The sequence below is a fragment of the Erinaceus europaeus genome, chromosome 4, assembly GCF_950295315.1.
Source record: "Erinaceus europaeus chromosome 4, mEriEur2.1, whole genome shotgun sequence".
Lineage (NCBI taxonomy): Eukaryota > Metazoa > Chordata > Mammalia > Eulipotyphla > Erinaceidae > Erinaceus > Erinaceus europaeus.
In genome coordinates, this window is record NC_080165.1 from 57,709,850 (window position 1) to 57,737,704 (window position 27,855).

A 27,855-nucleotide genomic window follows, 5' to 3' on the forward strand; every position below is an offset into this window, starting at 1 on the left:
TAATAATAATAATAATTGTGTTATCTCTCCGGTCGGGTCCTGGAAGTCACCTTTTGGGTCACTCAGAGAGCCCCAAGGAGATGTCCTGTTGACAGCTGGTTCGACTGGAATTAGGGGCTTGTGACAGTGTCCCATGGTGAGCGCGCACATCTGGGTCAGTGGATAGGGAGAAGGGATGTGATGGGAGAAACGCTCTTACAACCCCTTCCCCAACACAACAGAAAACAGGGAACCAAACAGGCCAGAAAGAGGGACAGGGCGGGAGGAATGTCCAAGAAGGTGGGGAAAAGCAATTTTGGGTGCGACACCCGGGGTCCTACAGGAGAGCTGAGAGAAGGGCTCGAGGTCGAGCCCCCGCCCCGCCCCGCCCCGCCCCGCCCCGCCTCCCCGGCCAGTCGCCGCCTCCACTGCAGCCGCCACCGTTGCTCTGCTCGGCTCCCACCTGCGCGGGCACCGCCGCCCTGTGCCGCGCTGCCATTGGCTCGCTAAAAATGCCTCTCTAATCTGCGCCCATCTGCGCGCCTCCCCCGGGCCCCCTTCGCCGCTCTGACCTTCCTCCTCCCGCAGCCCCGAGAGATTCGAGTTGCGGCGGCGCCGCAGCCTCACCCTCTCCCGGGAAGCTGTCGGGGTTTGAGGTCCGGCTACAGGCGCCTCGCTGGTCCCCGGGGCGCCCCCGATGGTGTCGCGCGCTCCGGCCTCCAGGTAGGGGGGCCCGGGGATCGACGGTGGACAGCGAGGGGGAGGTCGTGCTTGGGGGGAGCAGAGGCCGAGCCTTCCCGGCCTGAGCGCGGCGGAGGGCTGGGCATCACCTGGAGAGAGAGGTGAGAGCGCGGCCGGGCCGCGGGGGCATCGCCGGGAGGTGGGTGCCAGGGTGCCTGTGGAGAAAAGGAGCTGGTGATGGGAGTCCTGCCCCGGGGAGCAGGAGATAGGTGCATTCGGGAGCTGGGACCAGGCTCCCAGGGTCCAAGATTCTGGCCCAGGGCTTCCAGCAGGGTGGATGGGCAGGTGTCTGATTGGTGCTCAGACTATTTATGGATCTGAGTAGGATGGGGAGGACACAGCCCTAACCTTGTTTGATTTACCCTCAAAGATGTTTTCTCAGTGCCTCCATCCCTGCCTCCGCAGCTGGGATGGGAGGTGGGCATAGGGGAAGGCTGGAATGTTGGATAGGCTAGCTGGTGCTGCCCTTCTCCTACCCAGGCCACTTGCTGCCTGGCTCTCCGTCTTATTTTGGCCTTCGGGGAGCCCAAGAACAGATTCAAAGGTCATTAGGGTGCAAGGGGCATCTTGGCAAGCCCTGGCTTAGCCAGACCCTCTTTAGGTCCCAACTCCTTCCCCACCCCCAGCCCTGCTCTGCTCCCCACGTGCAGTGACACATGTGGCCAATTTTCTCTGGGCACAGCCAAACACCATCCAAAGCACCCCGACTGAGCCCCACCAGCCAGTGAACAGTGAGTCAGTGATTTAGAGGTCCTTTCTCTTACCCTCTTGACCTGTTAGTCTGTCCAAACAGACCAACAGACCACCTGCCAGCCAGCTGTCTGAGACCCCTTCCAAGGCACCCCCCTTCTTTGACCTCTGTCTGCTTGGTAGCTAGATTATTTATGTCTTGTCTGTCACCTCTGAGACCATGGGAATCTGATTCATCTGTGTCATGCACCCCCACCTAATCACAGTTGGCACCAAGTAAATGTGGGATGAGTGAATGAATGAGCTTGACCTCTGGGAATCTGAAAGAGGTCCCAGGCTTCCCTTTTTCCACTACCGCAGAGCCAGCCAGTGAGCATGTTTAGACAGTACCCTTTAGACTCTTCCTGGACCTGGATAACAGCTATGAACGTCGGTAAATAAATGCTGTTGTTTGAATGGCTACAGAGGCTTTTTTGGGTCCCTGTTTGAGTACTGGGGCCTGGTCACAGCTCAGTGGGTGATTCTAGTGAAGATTCTGGGACTGTGCCAACAGGTTCTTCCTGGGCTGCTAAACTCAGACCAGGCAGTCTCTACCCTGGCACTTGAGGAAGTCCTGGTCAGCATTAGGGAGTTTGGGAAGGCCCAAGCCAGGATATTGTCAGCCTCTGTGGGCCTCAGTGAGCTGAGTAAATCTCATGACCTTACTGCTTGGGAAAGCAACCCAGACCAGAAGAGGCTGCCACCAAGGCTCAGGCTTATAACCACATCTGCGACAGGGGTCTTTTCCAGTCCTGGCTGCTTCTTTGACCCCCACATTAAGATATCTGTAAGGGGGTGTCAGGCGGTAGCACAGTGGGTTAAGCACGCAAAGCGCAAGGACAGCGTAAGGATTTGGGTTCGAGACCCTGGCTCCCCACCTGCAGGGGAGTCGCTTCACAAGCGGTGAAGCAGGTCTGCAGGTGTCTATCTTTCTCTCCCTCTCTCTGTCTTCCCCTCCTCTCTCCATTTCTCTCTGCCCTATCCAACAATGATGACATCAATAACAACAACAACAATAAAACAACAAGGGCAACAAAAGGGAAAATAAATAAATAAATAAAAATATCTGTAAGGGGAGTCAGGCAGTAGCACAGTTGATTATGCGCACATGGCGCAAAGTGCAAGGACCAGCGTAAGGATCTCAGTTCAAGCCCCCAACTCCCCACCTGCAGGGGAGTCGTTTCACAGGCGGTGAAGTAGGTCTGCACGTGTCTATCCTTTCCTCCCCCTCTCTGCCTTCCCTCCTCTCTCTGTTTCTCTCTGTCCTATCCAACAATGATGACATAAATAACAACAATAATAACTACAACAATAAAACAGCAAGGGCAACAAAAAGGAAATAAATTTTTAAAAATTTTTAAAAGGTAATCATAAAAAAAAAAAAGATATCTCCAAGATGCTTTTCTTCTTATCTTATTCTGGGAAGACTGGCCCAGAGAAGTCAGTGGCAGAGTCAGGGGCAGTGCTGAGTTCCTGGCTCCAATTCCAGTCCTCTCATCAGTGGGCATGAGGGAACTGGGGCCAGAGACTCAGGTCAGAGTGTCTGATTGTCCTAGAACCCAGATGTTTCTCTTCTTAGTTTCTGTGCAGGTCCCTAGCAGTGGGGAGAGTAAGGTGGTAAGGGAGAGGTGCTTTGGGGGTGGAGAAGGCAAATGGAGGGTGGTCTAGTTAGTGTCCTGGGGGCTGGGCATGGAGGGCACAGTGATAATAGTGAAAAGCAAGAGTACACAGCACTAGCTACATGCCAGGTTCTGCTCCAACTGTTTTATGTGTATTAACTCATTCAACATTTAGTTTTTCTTTAAAATATTATCATCATTTATTAATGAGAGAGAGAACATCAGAAAATCACTCTGGTCATACAATTCAAAGGATTAAACTCAGGACCTCTGAGAATCCAAGTTCTAGCTACTTTGCCACCTTCTGGGCCACATCTCATGCAGTCCCTATAGTAATCCAAACTAATACTAATAGTACCAGGTAGGTACTATTAGTACCTCCATCTTATAGACAGGAGACTGACAAACAGAGAAGCTATCTGCCCAGGGTCACAGAATTTGAAAGTAGAGGAGCTGAGGTTTAAACCCAGATTCTAGGCTCCATATTCTTTTTTTCTTTAGTAGGACAGTGGAGAATTTAGAGGAGATGGGGAGATAGGAAAAGAGAAAGTGAGACACATGCAGCACTGCTTCACTGTTCATGAAGCATTCCTTCTGCTTCTGCAAATGGACAGCAGAGGCTCAAACCCTAGTCCTTATGCATGGTAATGAGTGTGCTCAACCTGGTGCACTATGGCTTGGCGTCCAGAGTCCACCTACTTAAGCTGTAATTCCTAATGCAAGAGCCAGCAGGTTGTGGCCTAGTTGTTGAAAACGTGCTGTTGTTGCATAGACACTGAGGTTTAGGAACCCTATGGCTAAGGGGACTGTGCAGTAGGTACTATGGGCATGACTAAGTATAATAGCAAAGGTCAGGCCTGTGTGCTCAAGACAATAGCACATATAATAGCCTCTCTCCTGGAGCCTCAACTGTATTTGGTGAATAGAATGAGCTTTATGTGATGCATATCTAAGGCACTTCCCTAGTCTGTTATTCTCCTGCACAGCATCCTTCAATGTTTCCCCATAGCCCTGAAGACAAATTTCACTCTCTCTCATGTGGCCCACTGCTCTCACCAGATCCAAGTTTCTTTTCTCTTTCTTTTCTTCTGCCCTTGAGCTGCTCTGAACTGATTTCAGTTCCTCAAATAACTTATCTCACCTGCAATCTTTGCACAGGCTATTTCTTGGCCCAGAACTCCTCCTCCTCCCATCTTCCTTCTCATTCTCAGAGCTGAGACATCATCATCATCGTCGTCATCATCACTTTGTAGTTTATGGAGCCCCACTGCTCTATCCTGGCTTTTTCAGATAGAGAGAGAAAAAAAAAGAGAGAGATCGAGAGCAAGAGAGAGAGAAGGAGAGAGATACAACAACATAATTCCCTCCACTGCTTTGAGGGCTGGGCTTGAATCTGGGTTAAGTGGAGCTCAGACATTTTTCCTTCTAGGATCTTTCCTGGTTTGGATTGGGAGACCCTACCATGAAGTTCCTCTCCCCACATTCTCCTCACCTCACCTGGGACCCCTCCCTTTTCACATAAACTCTCAGGATTAATACCCACCTCCTTCCCCCATCTGCCCCAACCCCGTCCTCCTGCCCCACCCCCGAACTAGGTTTTGAAGTCTGAGAAGGGCAGCATCTGTGTCCAGAGCATGGCTGAGTTGCTCCAACTCTTGTGGAATAAATGAGAGCTCATTAGTCTTACCAGCCCTCTCCTCTAAGGTCTTAGGCTGCCTGCAGTGTTTCTTCTCTGGGTTGGTGATGAGAGTCCAGGCTGAAATTTGCATGTGGCCCCAGCAAGGCTAAGCTACTGGAGGAAAGCTTTCACTGGAGAAGTGAAACTGTCTGTGGGCCTGGCAGGTGGGTTGACTTCACTGGTTTAATGGGGAGTCCTCTCTAGGGAAGCAAGTGGAGGGGTGGGGGAGGAGGTGATGTGCTGGCAGAGGGAAGGCTGCTTGGTTTGGCTTTACTCTCTCTTTCTCATACATCACCTAATCTTCCTTCAATGCAGTGGGGGTCCAGCTTGAACCTGGGCACTCAAAGCAGCACACTATAGTTTTACGTTTTCCTTAAAGAAAAAAAAAAAAACTGTGGGGGCCAGGTGGTGGTGCATCTGGTTGAGTGCACATGGTACCGTGTGCAACAACCTGAGTTCAAGCCTCAGTCCTCGCCCACAGGAAGAAAGCTTGAGAGCAGTGAAACAGTGCTGCAGGTGTCTCTCTGCCTATCCAGATTTTCCCCTTCCTTTTATCAAACAAATAAAGAAACTATAAAAAATGTTTTCTTATTACCAATGTGATAAATACTTGTGGAAACATTAGAAGGTACTGGAAGGCATATGGCACCACCAGGAGGAAGGATCCCGGCTTGAGCTGCTGGCTCCCCACCTGCAGGGCTGTAGGGGAGTCGCTTCACAAGTGGTGAAGCAGGTCTGCAAGTGTCTATTCTTCTCTCCCCTTCTCTGTCCTCCCCTCCTCTCTCAATTTCTGTCTGTTCTTCCCAATAACAGCAATAACAACAATAACAAGGGCAACAAAAATGGGGAAGAATGGTCTCCAGGAGCAGTGCATTTTTAGTGTAGGCACCAAGCCCCAGTGATAACCCTGGAGGTAAAAAAAAAAAAAGACTGAGGGGAGCAGGATGATGGCAGCTACCAACCAAGGTGACTTGGTTGAGAGCACATTTTACCATGTGCAAGGACCTGGGTTCAAGCCCCAGGTCTCCACCTGCAAGGGTGTGAAACATGAGCTGTGAAACAGTGTTGTAGGCACCTTTCTCTCTTCTTCTCTATCTCCCCTTCCATTCAGTTTTTCTCTGTCTCTGTCTGTTTACTGTTTAGAGAGTAGCACTCATTTATGGATTTGGGCTTCTCAGTGTTCAGAAATAATAAAATGATAGACTCTTTCATTTAATGTGGGTGTCAATCCAGCAACCATAAGGGAAACAAAAGGGGATTGGAAGATCATGGGTGGAGTCACTAAATAAGGTTAATCCATTTAAGAACTAAGTCATTGCCAGAATAAAGTGCTTATGTGGCAGAAGGTGTGAGAAACTGTCATACATCAGAAAAGGTAACAGCAGCAAATGCTGGAGAGGTTGTGGGGTCAAAGGAACCCTCCTGCACTGCTGGTGGGAATGTAAATTGGTCCAACCTCTGTGGAGAACAGTCTGAAGAACTCTCAGAATGCTAGAAATGGATCTACCCTATGATCCTGCAATTCCTTTCCTGGGGATATATCCTACAGAACCCAACACACCCATCCAAAAAGATCTGTGTACACATATTTTCTTGGCATCACAATTTGTAATAGCCAAAACCTGGAAGCAACCCAGGTGTCCAGCAACAGATGAGTGGCTGAGCAAGTTGTGGTATATATATACAATGGAATACTACTCAGCTATAAAAAATGGTGACTTCACTGTTTTTAGCTGATCTTGGATGGACCTTGGAAAAATCATGTTGAGTGAAATAAGTCAGAAGCAGAAGGATGAGTATGGGATGATCTCACTTTCAGGCAGAAGTTGAAAAACAAGATCAGAAAAGAAAACACAAGTAGAACCTGAACTGGAATTGGCGTACTGCACCAAAGTAAACGACTCTGGGGTGGAGGTGGGTGGGTGGGGAGAATGCAGATCCAAGAAGGATGACAGAGGACCTAGTGGGGGTTGTATTGTTATATGGAAAACTTGGGAATGTTATGCATGTACAAACTATTGTATTTACTGTTGAATGTAAAACATTAATTCCCCAATAAAGAAATTAAAAAAGAAAAAAAAAAAAGAAGAAAAAAGGTGTGAGAAACTGACTCTCACAACAGCCAGGAAAAATAAGTTGGTACTGCTTTTTTGGCAGTAGTAATTAGTTTTTTTCTTTTTATTGAGAATGTTAATACTTTATAGTATAGTCATTGACACATGGGTATAATTTTATTATGCACCAGGACCTCAAAGTTCTCTTCCATCCTTCCCTCGCCCTCTCTCCCCAGAGTCCTTTGCTTTGATGCAGTATAGTGATCAAACTTTAAAAAAATATATTTATTTACTTATTTCCTTTTGTTGCCCTTTAAAAAAATATTTATTTACTTATTTCCTTTTGTTGCCCTGTTGTTTTATTGTTGTAGTTATTATTGTTGTTATTATTGATGTTGTCGTTGTTGGAGAGGACAGAGAGAAATGGAGAGAGAAGGGGAAGACAGAGAGGGAGAGAGAAAGACACCTGCAGACCTGCTTCACCACCTATGAAGCAACTCCCCTGCAGGTGATGAGCCCGGTGCTCAAACTGGGATCCTTACGCCGGTCCTTGTGCTTTGAGCCACCTGTGCTTAGCCCACTGCGCTACCGCCCGACTCCCAGTGATCAGACTTTTAACCTGACGGTTCCACTTCCAGGACCTTCTCTGACAGGTACCCTCTTAGGATGATGCAAAGTAAACCAGATGGAGGCTGGGTGTTGCTTGAGCATGCATGTCACAATGCATTAAACTGGATTTCAAGCCCCCTACAGGGGGAAAACTTCACAAGTGGTGAAGCAGGTCTGTACGTATCTCTCTGTGTCTTTATCTCTCTCTATGTCTTCCTTCCCTCTCAATTTCTCTCTCTATCTATATCCAATAATACATAAAAATTAAAAAATAATTATTTTATTTATTAGATAGAGACAGCCAGAAATTGAGAAGGTAGGGGAGATAGGGAGAGAGAAAGAGAGACACCTGCAGCCCTGCTTCACCACTAGCAAAGCTTCCCCCGTAGGTACAGAGTGGGAGCTCGAACCTGGATCCTTGCACATGTAACATTCTCTATTCTCTTGCATAAATGAATAAATACATATAAAAAAGAAAGAAAGAAGGGGCTGGGTAGTGGCGCATCTGGTTGAGTGCACATGCTACAATGTGCAAAGACCTGGGTTTGAGCCCCTGGTTCCTACCTGCAGGGGGAAAGCTTTGCAAGTGGTGAAGCAGTATTGCAATTGTCTCTCTGTTTCTCCCCTTCTCTATTGCCCTCTTCCCTCTCAATTTCTCTCTCTCTCTTTTCTTCTCTCTCTCTCTTTTTTCTTTTTACTAGAGCACTGCTCAGTTTTGGATTATGGTGGTTCAGGGGATTGAACCTGGGACTTTGGAGCCACAGGCATAGGAGTCTCTTTGTATAACCATTTTGCTATCTATCCCCACCCCCTCTCAATTTCTCTATGTCTCTATCTAATAATAAAAATAAAAGAAAATGAGCATATAGTATCTTGGGAAGTGGTGCAATGGTAAAGTGTTGGACTCTCAAGCCTGAAGTCCTGAGTTTGATTCCTGGAATCACAGGTTGCCAGAGTGATGGTCTCTCACTCTCTTCGTCTCTCATAAAAAAATACAAATATGCACATGTATTTCTGTGTTCATATTTGTATAAAAATGTCTGAAGGCTGATTCAAGACCCAGGCTCCCTACCTGCAAAGGGAGTCGCTTCGGAGGCAGTGAAGCAGGTCTGCAGGTGTCTATCTTTCTCTCCCCCTCTCTGTCCTATCCAACAACAACGACATCAATAACAACAACAATAACTACAACAACAATAAAAAACAACAAGGGCAACAAAAGGGAAAATTAAAAAAAAATGTCTGAAGACTGCCGACCTGATTGTTCTTGTGTTCATCCCTGGGGGTAGAAGCAGGGAGAGGGGAGTTGGGCGTTAGCACAGCAGTTAAGCGCAGGTGGGTTAAGCGCACGTGTAGTAAAGTGCAAGGACTGGCTGAAGGATCCCGATTTGAGCCCCGGCTCTCCACCTGCAGGGGAGTCGATTCACAGACTGTGAAGCAGCTCTGCAGGTGTCTATCTTTCTCTCACCCTCTCTGTCTTCCCCTCCTCTCTCCATTTCTCTATCCTATCCAACGACGACAAGAATAACTACAACAATAAAACAACAAGGGCAACGAAGGGAATAAGTAAATATTAAAAAAAAAAAAAAAGCAGGGAGAGATCCCTGCCAGGCAAGATGGGGAATGTTTCCCCTCTATCTCAACAGCCTGTCCTATTTTCTGCGTACACACCTAACTTAATTACTCAGAAAAAAATTAAAATCATGCTTGAGAACACCTGGGATTTTTCCTACAATGTCTAAAGAAAAAGCATTTAAATTGGATCCGCTATGACTGCGGGAGTAGTTTAACTGCTAGAAGCTCATTAGAGTTCCCGTTTGGCTCCCAGCATTGAGTGAACCAGAGAGGCGCTCTGGTTTTTCTCTCTCTGTCTCATGGGAAACATGATCTCTTATATGTAGTAAATACATAAATCTTAAAAACAAATTGAGTCATGGGCTGGGTGGTGGGTGCACCAGGTTGAGCGCACATGTTACAATGTGCAAGGACCTGGGTTCAAGCCCTTAGTCCCCACCTGCAAGGGGAAACTTTATGAGTGGTGAAGCAGGCCTGCAGATGTCTCTCTGTCTCTCTCCCTCTATAGCTCCTCCTTCCCTCTTGATTTCTGGCTGTTTCTATTCAGTAAGTCAATAAATAAATAAAGATTTTTTAAAAAGACAACTTAAAAAAAATAAATTGAGTCTTACTATCCTTACTTTCACCCCTTATCTCCCCTGCATCTAGGCATGTGACTTATGAGTAGAACAGGACTCACAGGCATGAGGGCCCCAGTTTGATTCCTGCCACTGCATATGTTGGAGTGGTGCTCTAGTCTCTCTTTCTCTCCCTTGTAGAATAAGTAAGTAAATAAATATATTTCCCAGCCTGGAGGTGGTGGTAGTGCATAAAGCATTGAGCTTTTTTTTTTTTTTTTTTTTTTTTGCCACCAGGATTATCACTGGGGCTTAGTGCCACACTACAAATCTACTACGGCCGTGTTTCCTTTTTTTTTTTTTTTTTCCCCTAATTTAATTGATAGGACAGAGAAAAATTGAGAGGGTAGGGGGAGAGACAGAAACAGAAACCTACAGACTTGCTTCACTACTCATGAAGCTCCTCCCTCTTCCCCTCACTCCCCTTCCCCTGCCACACACATGTGGGGTGTGGAGGCTCCAACTCAGGTCCTCGTGCGTGGTCATTTGTGTGCTCAACTGAGCGTGCCACTGTGCCCAACCCCCAGCATTGGACTTGCAAGCATGAGATTCTGAGTTCAATCCCTGGCATCACATGTGTGCATTTTCTCTCTCTCTACGCCTCCCCTTTTTCTCATGTTAATAAATTGTTTTTAAAAAATCTTTTTTTAGAGTATCAGGTGGTAGCGCAATGGGTTAAGCACACATGGCATCAAGTGCAAGGACCAGAATACTGGTTCGAGCCCCCAGGGGAGTCGATTCACAAGCGGTGAAGCAGGTCTGCAGGTGTCTATCTTTCTCTCCCCCTCTCTGCCTTCCCCTCCTCTCTCCATTTCTCTCTGTCCTATCCAACAATGATGACATCAATAACAACAATAATAATAACTACAACAACAATGAAAAGGACAACAAAAGGGAAAATAAATATAAAAAAACTAAAAAAAATTATATGAAAAAAAGAAACCAAATTCACCTTAATTTGATGTGTCATATGCTACCACTTGGCTTTGAAGACTTTTTGTGCCTGGGTTATTATTTGTTTTTATTTTAATGAGAGAGATACAGAGAGAAAGACCAGAACACTGCTTAACTCTGGTTTATAGTGGTGCTGGGGACTGAACCTGGGACCTCAGGGATGGAAATCTGTTACATAACCATGATGCTGTCTTCCCAACCCTTGTGATTGGTATGTAACTAGTCCTCTTAAAGAGTTCTTCCTTCTCTCCTTTTATCTCTATGGTGTGGATGGGACCTGGTGGGATGAATCAGGGGTAGATGACTTGGACACCAGGAGGGCTGTGGCAGGAAGATCAGAGGTCCTGAATTTGGTCTTTGGTATCCCATATGATAGAGTGATGGATGCTCTGGTTCTCAATCTCTCTCTCATTAATATAAGTAAATAATTTTTTTTCAAACTTTATTTTTTATTTTTTTCCCTTTTGTTGGCCTTGTTGTTTAAATAAATAAATAAATAAATATTAACAACAACAACAACAACAACAAAAAAGAGGCTAGGCAGTAGCACACTGTTAAGCACACACATTACCATGAGCAAGGAGCAGGGTTGAAGCCCGTGGTCCCCACCTGAAGGGAGGTGGAGTTCCATGAGTGGTGAATCAGAGCTGCAGGGATCTCTCTTTCTTTCTTCCTTCTTCTTTTTTTAAATATTTATTTATTTATTTTCCCTTTTGTTGCCCTTGTTTTTTTTTTAACTGTTGTAGTTATTGTTGTTGGCATTGATGTCTTTGTTGGATAGGACAGAGAGAAATGGAGAGAGGAGGGGAAGACAGAGAGGGGGAGAGAAAGATAGACACCTGCAGACCTGCTTCAATGCCTGTGAAGCGACCCCCCTGCAGGTGGGGAGCCGGGACTCGAACCAGGATCCTTTCTCCTGCCCTTGCTCTTTGTGCCACATGCACTTAACCCACTGTGCTACTTACTGCCTGACTCCTGGGATCTCTCTTTCTTCCTCTCTGTCCCCTTCCCTCTTCATTTCTCATGTCTCTATTAAATAAATAAATAAATAAATAAATAAATAAATAAATAAATAAATAAAATAAGGGGGCCAGGTGGTGGCGCACCTGGTTAAGCACTCACATTACAGTGCACAAGGACCCAAGTTCAAGCCCCTGCAGGGGGGAAAGCTTTATGAATGGATGCTGAAGCAGGGCTGCAGGTGTCCCTCTATTATTCTTCCACTCTCTACACCCCCTCCTTCTCAACTGCTCTCTGCCTCTAACTAGTAATAACTAAATAAATACATTAAAAATAAATAAAATAAGGAGGAGGAGAGGAAGAGGAAGAGGAAGAGGAAGAGGAAGAAGAAGAAGAAGAAGAAGAAGAAGAAGAAGAAGAAGAAGAAGAAGAAGAAGAAGAAATTGGTAACTGAGTGGCCCAGAAGGTGGCACAGACTCAGACTCTCAAACATGAGGTCCTGAGTTTGATTCATGGCATTTCGTGTGCCAGAATGATGCTCTGGTTTTCTCTCCTATCTTATTAATAAAAAGAAAAGGACAGTGACTGGTAGCTGAGCACACATAATGTGGGTGGCATCCCTCTCTGGTGGGGGCCCAATGACGGAGACAGGCGCTGGACAGCAGTGCCTGGGGCCCATGGGTTCCTGAGATTCACAGCTATGTGCCAGGCACTGTTCCGTTTATCTGTATTTATTAGCACATTTATTTCTCCCTCTTTCCCTTTATCTGTCTATCGATCGATCGATCTATCTATCTACCTGTCTGTCTATCTATCTATTTACCTATCTCTTCCTTTCTTAATCAGAGCACTGCTCAGCTCTGGCTTATGGTGGTATAGGGTTTGGAACCAGGAACTTTGGAGCTTTAGGCAGTAAAGTCTTTTTGCATAACCATATGCTATCTCCCCTGCCAAGTTTATTAGTTTCAGTAACCTTTTGAAGTTGTTATTTTGCAGGTGTGAAGACAGAAATTAAACACACTGACCAGGAGATGCTAAGGTAGCATCACACCTGTGCCGTCTGGTTATTTCTGGCCTTCTGTGCCCCAGTAGCTCTTGCTAAGAGTGGAGGCAGTCGTTTCTCAGAGTAGACGTCTGCTTCTCAGGACTGATGTGACTAGAGCTGGGGAGATAGCATAATGGTTATACAAAACTTCATGCCTGAAACTCCAAAGTTCCAGCTTCAATCTCCAGCAACACCATAACAGTGTATGAACTGGAAGTGGAATTGGAAGTATAAGATACTAGATTCAGAGAGGTAGAAGGTGCCTTCCAGCAGAGTGACAGCAGAGACAAAGATGCAGAGGCTGGGACTGGAACCTTGTGTATTGAGACTGGCGGTGGGGCGGAAAGCAGTTCAGGAATCTGAGGAGAGAAATAAAATAAGAGACTAGGCTGACAAGGCAGAGGCCAGGTATTTTATTTATTTATCTGTCAGAACATTGCTCATCTCTGGCTTATGGTAGTGCTGGCGATTGAATCTAAGACTTCAGAGCCTTAGATTGAATCTAAGACTCAGGCATGAGCACTTTTTGCATAACCATTATGTTATCTTCCCATCCCTATTTACTTATTTTAAAACATATTTATTCATTAATGAGAAAGAGAGAACCAGCACCTCACATATGATGCTGGGGGATTGAACTCAGGAACTCATGCTTGAGAGTCCCACACTTGATCCAATGTGCCACCTCCCAGATCACAGAGACCAGATGTTTTAGAGGATAGACCTCACTGATACTTGCTCCTTGCAAAGCCTGATAGGTTCAGCATACTCAGTCTCACTCTGACCTATCCAGGCCTTCCTTGGGGTCTCACTCAGTCAGCCACAAGAGAGGAAGAGAGCCAGGGCAGGCCTGCAGCCCTGTGGTAGTGTGTTATGTGTTCCTTTGTATCATAAATGAATTGGTAGTTGGCGTTATCTGTCTTCTGAGACCTCCTCACTTAGTAGTCAGCAAATCCTCCTGCCTTTTCCTTCTAGGTGCCCAGAGTCAGTCTGCTTTCACCCTCTTTTTTTTTTTAATTATAAGGATTTATTTTATTTATACGTATGATAAAGAGTTTTACATAAAACTGGGAGAGGGAGAAACCAGAGCACCACTCTAGTACATGTGATGGATGCTAGCCATTTAACTGGAAACCTCAGGCATGCAAGTTGAGTGCTCTGTCAGTTGAGCTATTTCCCCAGTCACTACGTTGTGTTTTAGTTTATTATAGCAGCCTCTTCTTGCCCTCCCCTCTCCCCCTCTTCCTCCCCCCCCCAGAAGCCAAAGAGATTCTTCTTTTAAAAAATTTTTTATTTAAGAAAGGATTAATGAACAAAAACATAAGGTAGGAGGGGTACAACTCCACACAATTCCCACCACCCAATCTCCATAACCCACCTCCTCCCATGGTAGCTTTCCCATTCTCTAGCCCTCTGGGAGCATGGACCCAGGGTCATTGAGGGTTGCAGAAGGTAGAAGGTCTGGCTTCTGTAATTTCTTCCCTGCTGAACATGGGCGTTGACTGGTCGGTCCATACTCCCAGTCTGCCTCTATCTTTCCCTAGTAAGGTGTGTCTCTGGGGAAGCTGAGCTCCAGGACACATCGGTGGGGTCTTCAATCCAGGGAAGCCTGGCCAGCATCCTGGTGGCATCTGGAACCCGAGTAATGAAGCTGAAGGGTTGTCATTCCACACGTAAAGTCTCTGGACACAGTCTGAGGTGAAGCATGTTGAGGTGGCAATCATTGCGTCGGTTAGGTTGTGATCGGCGGATGCAATATTATTTGGTTTGGATTGGGAGATGCATACGGGAAAGTGGGCCCTATCCAAGGGTTCCAGGACTGGGGGAAGTAGGGGCTCTATAGTGGAGATGTGAGGTTCCTGCTGTCTTAGGGTTCAAAAAGACAATCGATAGTTAATGTTATCATTACATTATTTGGTAATTGGGTTAACTTTGAAAAGTCCTTTTGTTATGGTTTGCTGTACAGTATCCAGTATCTTGTATATAGCTGTGCTGCCAAAGAGATTCTTTTACAATCTAAATCAGTGGCTGGGGAAATGGCTCAGTGGTAGAGCAGAGGACTTGCATATAGGAGGTTCTGTGTTCAGTTGCTGGTACAGGACATGCCTGCGCAGAGCTCTGGCCTCTCCTAAACAAACAGGCCTTTAAAACCTAAGGATATTAGATGCTGTCCTTCCTCTGCTCAAGACTTTAGTGGTGCTCATTTAGTCAGAATAAACTCAAAGTTCTAGGGAAAGTTCTACTACAACAGGACTGACAGAATAGCTCACTTTGATAGTGTGCTGCTTTGCCATGTGTGTGACTCAGGTTTAAGCCTGGCCCCTACCTCATTGAAGAAAGCTTCTCTTTCACTTTTTTTTAAAAAAGATTTTATTTATTTATGAGAAAGATAGAAGGAGGGAGAAAGAACCAGACATCACTCTGGCACATGTGCTGCCAGGGATTGAACTCGGGACCTTGAGAGTCCAAAGCTTTACCACTGTGCCACCTACTGGACCACATTTAAAATATATATATATTATTTATTTTTATTTATTTATTTATTTATTTTTGAGACAGATGCCTCTGTCACTTTTTTACTCTGCCTCTGCTTCCTATGTCTCTGCTGAAAAAGAAAGAAAGAAAGAAAGAAAGAAAGAAAGGAGTAAAGAAAGAAATGGAAAAACCCTACAATAGCCTACAAGGCTTTGTGTGATCTGACAGCCCAGTACTTCTGACCTCTGACCTCATCTCATATCCTTCTATCTTCACTGGGATCCTGGCTGTTTCTTGTGTGTTTATACTATCCTCCTGCCTCCGGACCTTTGCACTGTTGTGCCATGCTCCTGGCCCTAGGCATGATGTTCACATCTCTGCTCATATCACTTTCCCAGACCACCTCACCTCATAGTCTCCACCCACAGATTCCACCTAAGTGGCACATTCCCATCTTCATATTACAGTGTGGTTGGTTCTTGTCTATCTCTTCTGCTTGCCTGGGTTCCATGAAGGCAGGACCACACCTCTCTGCCCACAGAGCAGACCTCCTCACTGGCTGCTCTCTCCTTTAGTGCTTCCTGAACAATGGGACAACTCCATACTTGTGCATGGCACTTCATAGTTCACAAAGTCCTGCCTGTCTTAGGACAAATTCCCAAGAAATAATATATTGCAGGCAATCTCCCAGAGAAGGCAGTGAGGGCTCTGTGAGGGTGAAAGAGTGAGAAAGGGAAACCTTCAGCTAGAGTCTAGTGCTGACCTGGCCCCATAGGGCACTTTGTGTGGGAACTACAAGCCTGTGGGGTTGTCCTTCCCTGGGGCAAACAGCCAGGCCTCTGTACCTCCTTTTATCACATAGTCATTGACTACAGGCTAGTCAGAGGTAGACAGCTTTACCTGCTAGCCTCTGCTAGTGAGGCAGTGGGAGGGCAAGAAACCAGAGCATCACTCTGGCACATATAATGTGTGTGTAGGGGTGGGGGGCTGGGGTGGGGTGAACTCAGGACCTCATGCTTGAGAGCCTGGAGCTTTATCCACTGCATCACCTCCTGGGCCATCCAGCAAGGATTTGTTATTTACCATTATCCCACTTGGTAGCCAAGGACGTTCACTATTTCAGGGGTGGCAGGTCTCTTACCTAGAGTTGTACAACCTGTAAAGAGACATATCTGGCAGCTGAGTTTAGTTTCTTCCTCCTCTTCCTCCTTCTCCTCATTGTTATTATTATTCCTATCAGGATTATCACTGGAGACCCATGCCTGCATGATGAATTCACCATACTCTGCAGTCATTTTTTTCTTAAAACAATTAAAAAGAAATTATTTGATAGGATGGATAGAAATTGAAATCAGGGGGATATAGGGAGAGAGAAAGAGAGGCACTTGCTTCACTGATTCATTGATTATGAAACTTCCTTTCTTCAGGGCTTGAAGCATGGTACTGTGTGTACTCAACTGGGTGTACCACTGCCTGGCCCCTGAGCTTAGTTTCTGACTTGGGATCCTCTAATTAGTTGACAGATTGTCTTGGTGGCTGCTGGTCCAAGCCCTCTGTGTTCATTCAGCAAATAGGTATTGACTGCTGTGTGCCCATCCTAAACTGGATGCTGACCATCTGTTGATGAGGGCAACCCTCTTCACCCTAGTCCACTAACACTTCTAGTCTGCTCTAGCACTGAGCTGTCCACTGCCCTGATTGTCCCTGCTGAGCTTGGAGCTCCCTTGGTTTCCACGACAACACTGGGTGTGTGATAGGCACTGTATAAGGTTGCTTGAGCTGATTGGACCACTTCACATCTATGGCACCCCATTTCCAGATAGGTAAGCTGACGCTGCAGAGGAGTCCAAGCCAACGACCCTCCCTCGGTGAGTATGTGATAGCACTGGGATTCAAATTCATTCTGAACCTGGTTCTCCCCATTGCTTTCCTTCCTCTTACCCCTCCCCAAGCAGGGGATCCAGTGTCACTTTTATCAGCAGCTCCATCGGACACCAGGCTACCAGGGCCACCTGCTCCCCAAGTGTTGGATGACTGGCCGCCATCTCACCTGCCCTACTTGGCCCTGCCCCAGTTGGGGTGCCTCTGATAGGAGGATCCACGCCTCTGCCCAACTTCTCACTGGTCCTGGCTGATAGATGGACCCTCCTACTAGCCCCAGTGGGGCCTGGGCATTGTTGGCCCTGCCCCCTCACACCAGGTGGCCTGGGAAGCTGCACAGTTGACTTGGTCTTGGACAGGGCCAGGCAGGGCGCCAAATCACAGCAGGTTTTCTCCCTCCACCCACTTCCCTACACAGGACCAAGAAAAGACAGTCAGGAAGAAGGACTGGTGAAATAGCTCACTTGGATAGTATATGGCTTTGCCATGTACTAAACTCAGGTTTGAGCCTGACTCCCATAGTACTGGAGGAAGCTTTGGTGCTGTGGTGACTTTTTTTCCCTCTTTGTTTCTGTTTCTACCTGAAAAACTCACCCCAGAGCGGCTTGGTTCCAGTGATGACAAAAGCGGGGGGGGGGGGGGGGGGGGGGCAGTAGTGCACTGGGTTAAGCGAACATAGTACAAAATGCAAAGACTCTGGTTTTAGCCCCCAGCTCCCCACCTGCAGGGGGGTCACTTCACAAGCAGTGAAGCAGGTCTGTAGATGTTTATCTCTCTCTGTCCTCTTTGTCTTCCCCATCTATCTCAATTTCTCTCTGTCCTATCCAACAACAACAACAATGGAAAAGATGGCCGCCAGGAGCAGTGGATTACTTGTGCAGGCACCAAGCTCAGCAATAACCCTGGAGACAGGAAAAAAAAATTTTTTTTTTTTGAAGACTGCCAGGGAGACACCAAGCGTATTTGTTTTCTGGGGGCTTAAGGGCAAAAGGGTATCTTGGGTTGTTTTGGTGGGCTGGCAAAATAGCTCACTTGGTAGTATACTACCAAGTGCACAATCCAGATTTGAGTCTGCCTCCCCGCCCCCCATATTGGAGGAAGCTTCCATGCTGTGGTCTGTTTCACACTGCCTCTCAGTCTGTATCTGAAAAAGTTAGCCCAAAGCAGTGAAGCCCTGGAGATTACAAAACAAACAAACAATGGGTGGGGGAGAGATAGCATAATGGTTTTGCAAAAGACCTTCATGCCTGAGGTTCTCAAGTCCCAGGTTCAATCTTCAGTACCACTACAGACCAGAGATGTACAATGCCCTGTTAAAAGAAGAAGAAGGTAGTGCGCCTGGTTGAACACACTTGTTGCAATGCTCAAGGACTCAGGTTCCAGCCTCCGGTCCCCACTTGCAGGGGGAAAGCTTTGCAAGTGGTGAAACAGAGCTGCAGGTGTCTCTCTGTCTCTCTCCCTCTCTCTATCTTCCTCTTCTCACTTGACTTTTGGTTGTCTCTATCCAATAAATAAAGATAATAAAAAGGGGGGGGGAGGAAGAAGAAGAAAAAGATGACAAAGTAGGGTGGGCATCCTAGCCTTCAGTAGCTCCAGATTCCTGATTCACCTGTTTCCTTTAGGCCCCTCTGAACCATTGTTGAGATGAACTGGGTATTGAAGATTGAAGGTCAGGGCTCCCACTGGGGCAGAAAAGGAACTTGTAACAAATCCTTGACAGAATTCTGGGGAATACTTGTGTACTTATGTGAAGGAAGTCAAAGCATATGCAAATAAGCCATCTCCCTCTTGGTGTGGCTAGTGAAATGGTTAGTTTCTCTGCCCAAAGCCTGGTGGGATGGCTGGAGTATAGTGTTGAGAGCTATGTCTATCCCATCTTTACTGTGAATCAATGTCCTATTTCATCACATTTCTTCTCCTCACCAGATGTTGTTTTTGCTAAATTAACCATTTTGTTTGCATTAGCAAGACTTCTATAAAAAAAGCAACTCTCCACCTACTTTATTATTCTAAAATATGAGACCTACAGTAGGAATAAAGGCTCCAAATTTCCCCTTTTATCTATAAGTTTTTAGAGAAGTGAGTTCTAGCAACCTCTAAAGGTGGACCATGAGTAATTTTTTTAAAAAAGATAAATATAGAGAGACAGAGGCAGAGATGGAGTGTAGAGATCTCTTCTAAGCTTTCAATTTTTTTTTTATTATTATTGTTTTTTTTTTTTTTGCCTCCAGGGTTATTGCTGGGGCTCGGTGCCTGCACCACGAATCCACTGCTCCTAAATAAATAGTTATTTTAAAAATATCTATTTATTTATTGGATAGCGACAAAGAGAAACCAAGACAGAAGGGGGAGGTAGAAGGAAGAGAGAGAGAGTGCTTGCTTTGGCAGCACATATACTGAAATTGGAACAATACAGAGAAGATTAACATGGCCCCTGTGCAAGGATGACACACAAATTCATGAAGCGTATTGTTATGTGGAAATGTTGCGCATGTACAAACTATTGTATTTTACTGTTGACTGTAAACCATTAATTCACCAATAAAGAAATTTTTAAAAAATCATGAAGTGTTCCATATTAAAAGAGAGTAAGAGATACCTACAGCACTGCTTCACCACTCTTGAAGCTTCCCTCATGGGTGGGTGGTAACCAAGGACTTGAAACCCAGATATTGTGCATGGTAATGTGTGCTCAACTGGGTCTGCCATCACCCAGCTCCTAAATATATATATTTTTAAAAGGAAGTCTGTTGCATAAGCAGTTTTGCTATCACCCTAGTCCCATTAATGCCTTTAACCTATTGTGTATTGTGAATACCAAGAAATTAAATTGTCAAAATTTAGATGCAACCAAGACATTCTTCAGATGTATAAGTAAACTGTGCTGTAGATGGGAGAATATCATTCAATATCAAAAGTGAACTATGAAGCCACTAGAGACATGAGGGGAATTTCAAGAGGCATCAGTGAGTGATAGAAACCAGTCTGAAAATGCTACAAGCTGTTTGACTACAACTATATGACACTATATTCCAACTGTTTTTGGAAAATACAAAACTACAGAGGTAATAAAAAGATAATGGTTGTTAGGGAGGACTGAGGAGGGAAAGGAGAGTGAGTAGGTAGAGCACAAGCTATTGTTATTGTTATTATTATTATTATTATAGATTTTATTTATGAGAAAGATAGGAGGAGAAAGAACCAGACATCACTCTGGCACATGTACTGCCAGGGAACGAACTCAGGATCTCATGCTTGAGAATCCAAAGCGTTATCACTGCACCACCTCTTGGATCACAAGTTATTATTATTTTTTAAAAAGATTTTATTTACTCATTCATGAGAAGGTAGGAGGAGAGAAAGAAAGAATCAGACATCACTCTGGCACATGTGCTGCTGGGGATTGAACTCAGGACCTCATGGTTGAGAATACAATGTTTCATCCACTGTACCACCTCCTATACCATGCACAAGTTATTTTTAGGGCAATGAAATTATTCATTGTGGTATTGTAGTGGTGGAAACCTGTCATAATATATTTATCAAAATCCATAGAATGTGCAACACTAGGAGTGAAATCCAATGTAATCCCTGGACTTTGCTTGATAATGATGTGTCAGTGTTGGTTCATTGATTTTAGCAAATGTACCATACTAATGTGAAAGAAATGTGGTAGAAGAGGCTAGGGAGCAGGGAGCCTATTTGGAGCTCTATTTTCTACTTAATTTTGCTATGAATTTAAAACTGCTTTAAAAAATAGTCTGGTGGGGGGGCAGGTGGTGGCGCACTTGGCTAAGTGCACACATAACAGTGCGCAAGGACCTGGGTTCAAGCCCCTGGTCCCTACCTGTAGGAGGAAAGCTTCACAAGTGGTGAAGTCAAGCTGTAGGTGTCTCTCTATCTCTTTCCCTCACTATCGCCCCCTCCCTTCTCAATTTCTTTTTGTCTTTATCTAATATAAATAATAAATAAAATAAAATAAAATAAAACAGTCTCTTGGGGCCAGGTGGTCGTGTATCTGGTTAAGCACACCCACTATAGTGTCCAAGAACCAGGGTTCAAGCCCCTGGTCCCCACTTGCAGGGGAAAGCTTTTTGAGTGGTGAAGTACAGCTGCGGGTATCTCTTTATCCCCCCTCCCCTCTCAATTTCTCTCTATCTCTGTCAAATAAATAAGTAAATAAACAACAGCCTTTTGGCACGTGGTGGTGGTAGTGGTGGTGGTGGTGGTGGTGGTGGTGGTGTGTGTGTTGTAAATGAAAAACAAACTGGGTAAGAGGCTCAGGAATGGCAGAGAAAGGTTGGTTAGTTTTAGGCATGATTGGGGTCAGGGACACTGATTAGACCCTGTGGGTATGTATCTTGGGGAAAACATTCCAGCACTGTGTAGCACATGCAGAGCCTGGGAGGCAGGAGGGAGCCTGATGCTTATGAGGACTGACAGAAAGGACACAGTGCCTGGGAGAGGGGAGGGCTGGGAGAGGGGTTGATGACTCTCATTAGGATGAATCCCCTGAGGATTTTGGCAAAGGTGTGTCCAAATTTGGGCAGTTAAAAGATGACTGCCGATAGACAGCAGGGGCCCAGGGTGGATAGGAGACTTCATTCCTCCAGACTTTTAGAGATGATGGTGGTGCTGACTCACTGTCTGTGTGGAGGGGCTGTGGACATGTTTTGAAGGGAGAGCCAATGGGATATGAGACAAGGGACAGAGAGGTATTTATGTCTTTGAGCATTTGGGTGGATGGTGACATTTTCTGAGAAGGAGGAACCCAGAGTTGGAGCAGGTTCAGAGGCAACCAAGAGTTCCCTTTGGGGTGTGTCAACCTGCTTGACAGCTCAGTGGGGCAGTAAGCAGGTGGTTGGATTGGATTTATGTGGCTAGAGTTCTGTGTCAGAGTTCAAACTATAAATACTAGAATAGGACATTAATTTATTCATTATTGCTAGGGCTCCCCTGCTTTGGGCCTACTTTTTCAGGTAGAGACAGAGGGAGAGAGGGAAAAACATCACAGAACTGAAGCTTCTTCCAGCACAGTGGGGGTAGGCTTAAACCCAAGATGCATGTGTGTGCATGATGAAGCAGGTGTCCTGTCCAGGTAAGCTAGTCTGCTGGCCCTCAAAGTGGAGCACTCAGAGCCTGGGTGTAAGGACATGATCACGGTGGAGTGGAGGGAAGAGGCCTCTGTCACAACTATAACATAGCCTAGGGGAGATCTAGGAGTGACAATGGTGTGGGTGTGGTGGCAGAGAAGCCTAGAAGTCAAGTTTGTCACACCTAAGGCTGCCTTCCAACTGGGAGCCCTGGCTCCATTCTCTGGCTTTGTAAGTAAACACACTCACCAGCCTCTCAGTCTTCCTCGGGGAAGGTTAGCCTGCCATCGTGGGCTTTGGCAGCCTAGGTGTCAGTGGTGGCTTGGTGTTGGGGAAAGAATGGAGTCTGAGACCATGAGCACCTTCTCTGAGTGTCCTCCCAGCCCATGGATCAGACTCAGAGGACAGTGTACAACCTGGGGGTGGGGGCTCCTTTTTCCCCCTTATTTATTTATTTATTTATTTATTTATTTATTTATTTATTTTTCATATTTATTTATTTTCCCTTTTGTTGCCCTTGTTTTTTATTGTTGCTGTAGTTATTATTTTTGTTGTTACTGATGTCGTTGTTGTTGGATAGAACAGAGAGAAATGGAGAGAGGAGGGGAAGACAGAGAGGAGGAGAGAAAGATAGACACCTGCAGACCTGCTTCACCACTTGTGAAGAGACTCCTCTGCAGGTGGGGAGCCAGGGGCTCAAACTGGGATCCTTGAGCCTGTCCTTGTGTTTCACGCCACATGTGCTTAACCCTCTGTGCTACTGCCCGACTCCCCGAGGGCTCCTTTTTTTCCTTTTTAGTGAGAACAGTTTCTCCCTTGATAGGTAAGACTTTCTCTTTTAAAGAAACAAAAATTAATTAAAGCTTTATTTTAATTTTTTTTATTTTTGCCAGAGTACTCAGCTCTAGGTTATGATGGTACAGGAGACTGAATCTGGGACCTTGGAGCCTCGGGCATTAGAATTTCTTTGCATAAACATTATGCTATCTCCTCTCCTCTGTCCAGAAAAGACTCTTTTCTTCCTCCCCTCCCCACGTTTTTTTTTCACCAGGGTCATTGCAGGGGCTCAGTGCCAGTACTATAAATTCACCACTCCTGATGACCATTTTTTTCTTTCTATTTTATTGGATAGGACAGAGAGAAAGTGAGAATGGAGGTGGAGATAGAGATAGAGGGGGTAGACAGCATAATGGTTATACAAGAGACTCATGCCTGAGGTTCCAAAGTCCCAGGTTCAGTCTCCCACACTACTATAAGCCGGAGCTAGCTGTGCTCTGGTTAAAAAAAAAAATTAAATTAAATAAAATGAGAGGGACAGAGACAGAGACAGACTTGCTCCACCACTTGTGAAGTGTCCCACCTACAGGTGGGGAGCAGAGGGCTCGAACCCAGGTTCTAGTGCATGCTAGTAATGTGCATACTTAACAGGATGTACCACCAACCAGTCCCAAAAATACTTTTTTGGAAAATATATTTATTTATTATTAAGACAGAGAAATTGAGAGGGGGAAGACAGAGAGAGAAAGGGACAGAGAGACACTTGCAGCCCTGCTTCACCACTTATGAAGCTTTCCCTCTGCAGGTGGAGACCAGGGGCTTGAACCTGGGTCCTTGTGCACTGAAATGTTTGTGCTTAACCAGGTGCACCACTGCCTGGCCCCTCCAAAAGACTCTTAAAAAAAAAAAAAAAGACTGATTTTATTTATTATGAGAGAGGGGAGGGGTGAGAGAGAACACTTGAATAGAACTGGGAGCTTCAGGTGTAGCAAATCCCACTCTACTAGTTGAGCCATCTCCCACCCAAGATGACTCTTTAGGGAGGCTGGACTGTGCACGACAGGTGGATCTGTTGGAGTGAGGCAAGGGGGCGGGCGCAGTGGGAGGGGGCAGAACCAGGTGAGGTCTCTAGACTGCTCCCATTTTCACAGGGCAGCACAGCTGTCAGCTGAGAAGGATGGAGGGGCAGGAGCCAGGTGTCGCAAAATGCTGGTCTTGGTGGGGTTCTCACAGCAGCTATTTGAATCCCGTGTCACTCCCACTTTATGGATGACATGTGGGTCCACAGTGACTTGCTAGCAAGGGATCGGGCTGGACTTTGAGCTGGGGCTGGTGGGTTGCCAGGGTGTTCCTCCAGGTGGTTCATGCCCAATTATGGGTGTCAGGACCCCCTGAGCCCAGTGGGAACACAAGCACTGCAGCCTCCCAGCGGGGTGTAGGAGAGACTCTAGGACCCAGGTAGGGATAGTGACTGACTGCCCAGGCCAGACAGGCTGACTCATTGCAGATCCTTCAGAATCCCTTTGAGCTGAACATGGTCTGAAATCCAGTTATCCCTAGATCCTGACAGTGCCCTGTGAATAGCTGTGGCAGAATGATCAGCACATACATTTGTTGTTGTTAAAATTTTTTAAAATTTTAATTCCTTTTTAAAATTTTTTTTTTATATTGGGGTATTAATGGTTAACAGTTGACAGTAAAATACAATAGTTTTTACATGTGTAACATTTCCCAGTTTTCCACATAGCAATTCAACCCCCAGTAGGTCCTCCTCAGCCATCATGTCCCAGGACCTGGACCTTCCCCCTTCACCCCAGTCTTTTACTTTGGTGCAGTGACATCTTTTTGTTATTTATTTATTTATTTATTTATTTATTTATGGAGATGTGGAGAGGCAGACAAAGAGACCACAGCACTGAAGCTTTTTTTAAATATATATTTATTTTATTTATTTATTCTCTTTTATTGCCCTTGTTGTTTTATTGTTGTAGTTATTATTGTTGTTGTCGTTGTTGGATAGGACAGAGAGAAATGGAGAGAGGGAGGGGAAGACAGAGAGGAGGAGAGAAAGATAGACACCTGCAGACCTGCTTCACCGCCTGTGAAGCGACTCCCCTGCAGGTGGGGAGCCGGGGTTCGAACCGGGATCATTATGCCGGTCCTTGTGCTTTGCGCCACCTGCGCTTAGCCCGCTGCACTACAGCCCGACTCCCCAGCACTGAAGCTTTAAGGGGGCCTGGCTCGAGCCTGTTTGTGCACATGGCAGTGGCACATACATTTGTTTTGGGGTCACAGGGTCCTTGGTGATGGACACCTGCTCTCTCCTTTAATCGCTTGACTCTGAAATCCACTCAGGTCTGGAAAACTGACAAAGGGTCAGGACTTATTAGAGTGTCACCCTAGCCCAAGGGAGCAGAGCTACTTTTATACCTTCGACAAAAGACCAGTCCTTCTCTATTAGGGAAGGTCATCGTCCTCTTCAACCAAGTGCAGCTTTTGGGAAGGACACACATGAAGCTGTGAGGGAGGAAGGGGACACCTGCCTAGCCAGCCAGATCAGCCATGTCAGCCCTAGCAATCAGTGGGATTACAGATGTTGCAGCCAGATTGCTTTCATATCCCCTACCTCCCATGATTGTATGGACTAGCAATGTATGGCCTAGCTGCCCATATGGCTTGCCACCAGGTTCCATGAACCATATCATTGTTTGTTTTTAAAATATATACTTAAATTTATTATTATTATTATTATTATTATTATTATTTTGCCAGAGCACTGCTCAGCTCTGGCATATGGTGGTGTGGGGGATTGAACCTGGGGCTTTGAAACCTCAAACATGAGAATCTTTTGCATAACTATTAAGCTTTCTCCTGCACCCTGAAATATATATTAAAAATTTTCAATTTCAATGAGAGAGAAAGAGAGACACCAGAGCACTACTCAACTCTGGCTTATGGGGTGCTGGGGATTTGAACTGGGACCTTTGAGCCTCAGGCACAAAAGTCTTTCACATAATCACAATGTTGTCTCCTCAGCCCTCCATGAGGGGTACAACTTCACACAATTCCCACCACCAGAACTATATCCCATCCCCACCCCAATAGCTTTCCTATTCTTTATCCCTCTGGGAGTATGGACCCAGGGTCATTATGGGGTGCAGAAAGTGGAAGGTCTGGCTTCTGCAATTGCTTCCCCGCTGAACATGGGTATTGACAGGTCGATCCATACTCCCAGCCTGTCTCTCTCTTTCCCTAGTGGGGCAGGACTCTGGGGAAGTGGGGCTCCAGGACACTTGGTGGAGTCATCTACCCAGGAAAGTCCAGTTGGCATCATGTTAGCATCTGGAAACTGGTGGCTGAAAAAAGAGTTAACATATAAAGCCAAACAAATTGTTGACAAATCATGAACCTAAAGGCTGGGATAGTTCAGATGCTGAGTTGGGGGGTGGGTCCTCTGCTTTTAGATAGCTAGTAGACCTATTTTAGTTATATTCCAAAGGGCCCATGACTATACTAGGTTTTCTTTTCCCCCCCTGAGCCTGAAATCTGATGTGCAGGTGGATCCAAGTTGTTGTCTGGGGAGATGATGTCATGGCTAAAAAAAGGACCAGAAAGCTGGATCAGGGAAGAGAGTAGCTCCCAAATATGGGAAAGGGGCATAAATTGTTGACTGTAAACCCCAGAGTTGATGATTTTTTAAAGATAGAGACAGATAATCAGAGAGAGAGAGAAGGGAATGGAAGGGAAGGAAGGAAGAGAGAGAGAAGAGAGAAGAGAAGAGAAGAGAAGAGAAGAGAAGAGAAGAGAAGAGAAGAGAAGAGAAGAGAAGAGAAGAGAAGAGAAGAGAAGAGAAGAGGGAAGAGGAGACCAAACACCAAAGCTTCCTTCATTGATGGGCTAGGCTTGAACCTGGGTTGAGCCCACAGCAAAGCTGAGCACTATCCAAGGGATCCATTTTGCCAGCCCTGGGCCACTTTTCCATTTAGAGGGAGAGCGAGAGACCATAGGTCCAGAACTTACCTTGATTCTATGGCACCTTCCATGTGTGCTGGGGCTTGAACCTAGGTCACATACATGGCACAGCTCTGAGCTATCGCTTCTTCCCCCATTAACCACTTATCACTAGAAGTCAGCCCCTTCCAGCTGCCATTCTGACCTTGGGCCCACCTTGCTCTGATTAAGTGCTGCCACCTGGCCTCTTAATTTGGGATTCTGTTCTCTCCATTGCAGTCAGGGTGTCCAATTCTGCTCCAGCAGCCCCTGCTGTCAGGTCTGAAAGGGAAACTCACCCTTGAGCTTGGCAGATGCTGGTGCCCTCACCAGCGTCTTCCTCTTTTTTTTTTGGTTTTGTTGTGGTTTTGTTTTGGTGGGGGCAGCATCCTCAGGGCTTCAACATTCCAGGCTGACTTTTTCAGGTGGTAAGAGTGAGACAGAGAGGCAGGGAGAGGAAGAAACCTTAGCACTGATACTCCTCCCCTTCCTCTGGTGGTGGCCAGACTTGAACCTGGGTTGTGCATATGGCAAAGCATGGCACTATCCAAGTGAGCTATTTTGCTAACCCCCAGTGTTTTCCTCATGGCCTTGGCAAAGGGGGTACCAACCCTGTGGACACAGACAGCTGGCGGCTTACTGGCCTGGTAGCCCAAGGTTTCCATTTTTGCTGCCCATCTTCTCCCAACAGTGTGCTAACACTATGCCCTTGCTCGAACAAATTCTTGTTCTAGAAAATTAACTCTCTTGTTCAGCTTAAAAAGTATATATTTTGGGGGGCTGGGCAGTAGCACAGTGGGTTAAGCGCACATGGTACAAAACCCAAGGGCTGGTGTATGGATCCCGGTTTGAGCCCCCAACTCCCCACCTGCAGGGGGGTCGCTTTACAAGCAGTGAAGCAGGTCTTCAGGTGTCTTTCTCTCCCCGTCTTTCTGTCCTCTCTCGACTTCTCTCTGTCTTATCCAACAACAGCAACAACAATAATAATAAAAACAATAAACAACAAGAGCAATAAAAATGGAAAAAAATAGCTTCCAGGAGCAGTAGATTCCTGGTGTAAGCACCGAGCCCCAGCAATAACC

The 27,855-nt window shown here is 46.0% G+C and overlaps 1 protein-coding gene and 1 non-coding gene across 3 annotated transcripts in view; both read left to right on the top strand.

The window, feature by feature from the left end:
- Window positions 1-432: 432 nt before the first annotated feature.
- Window positions 433-27,855, top strand: part of PACSIN1 (protein kinase C and casein kinase substrate in neurons 1) — a 91,044-nt gene continuing 63,621 nt past the window's right edge. For both annotated transcript variants that reach the window (XM_060189631.1, XM_007532783.2), the window contains exon 1: window positions 433-702. The gene's annotated coding sequence lies outside the window, so the exon portion shown is untranslated. The remainder of the gene's footprint in view (window positions 703-27,855) is intronic.
- LOC132538424 (U6 spliceosomal RNA) lies at window positions 19,286-19,392 on the top strand. The gene has a single exon (XR_009549791.1). It is a non-coding gene; the product is annotated as a U6 spliceosomal RNA (small nuclear RNA).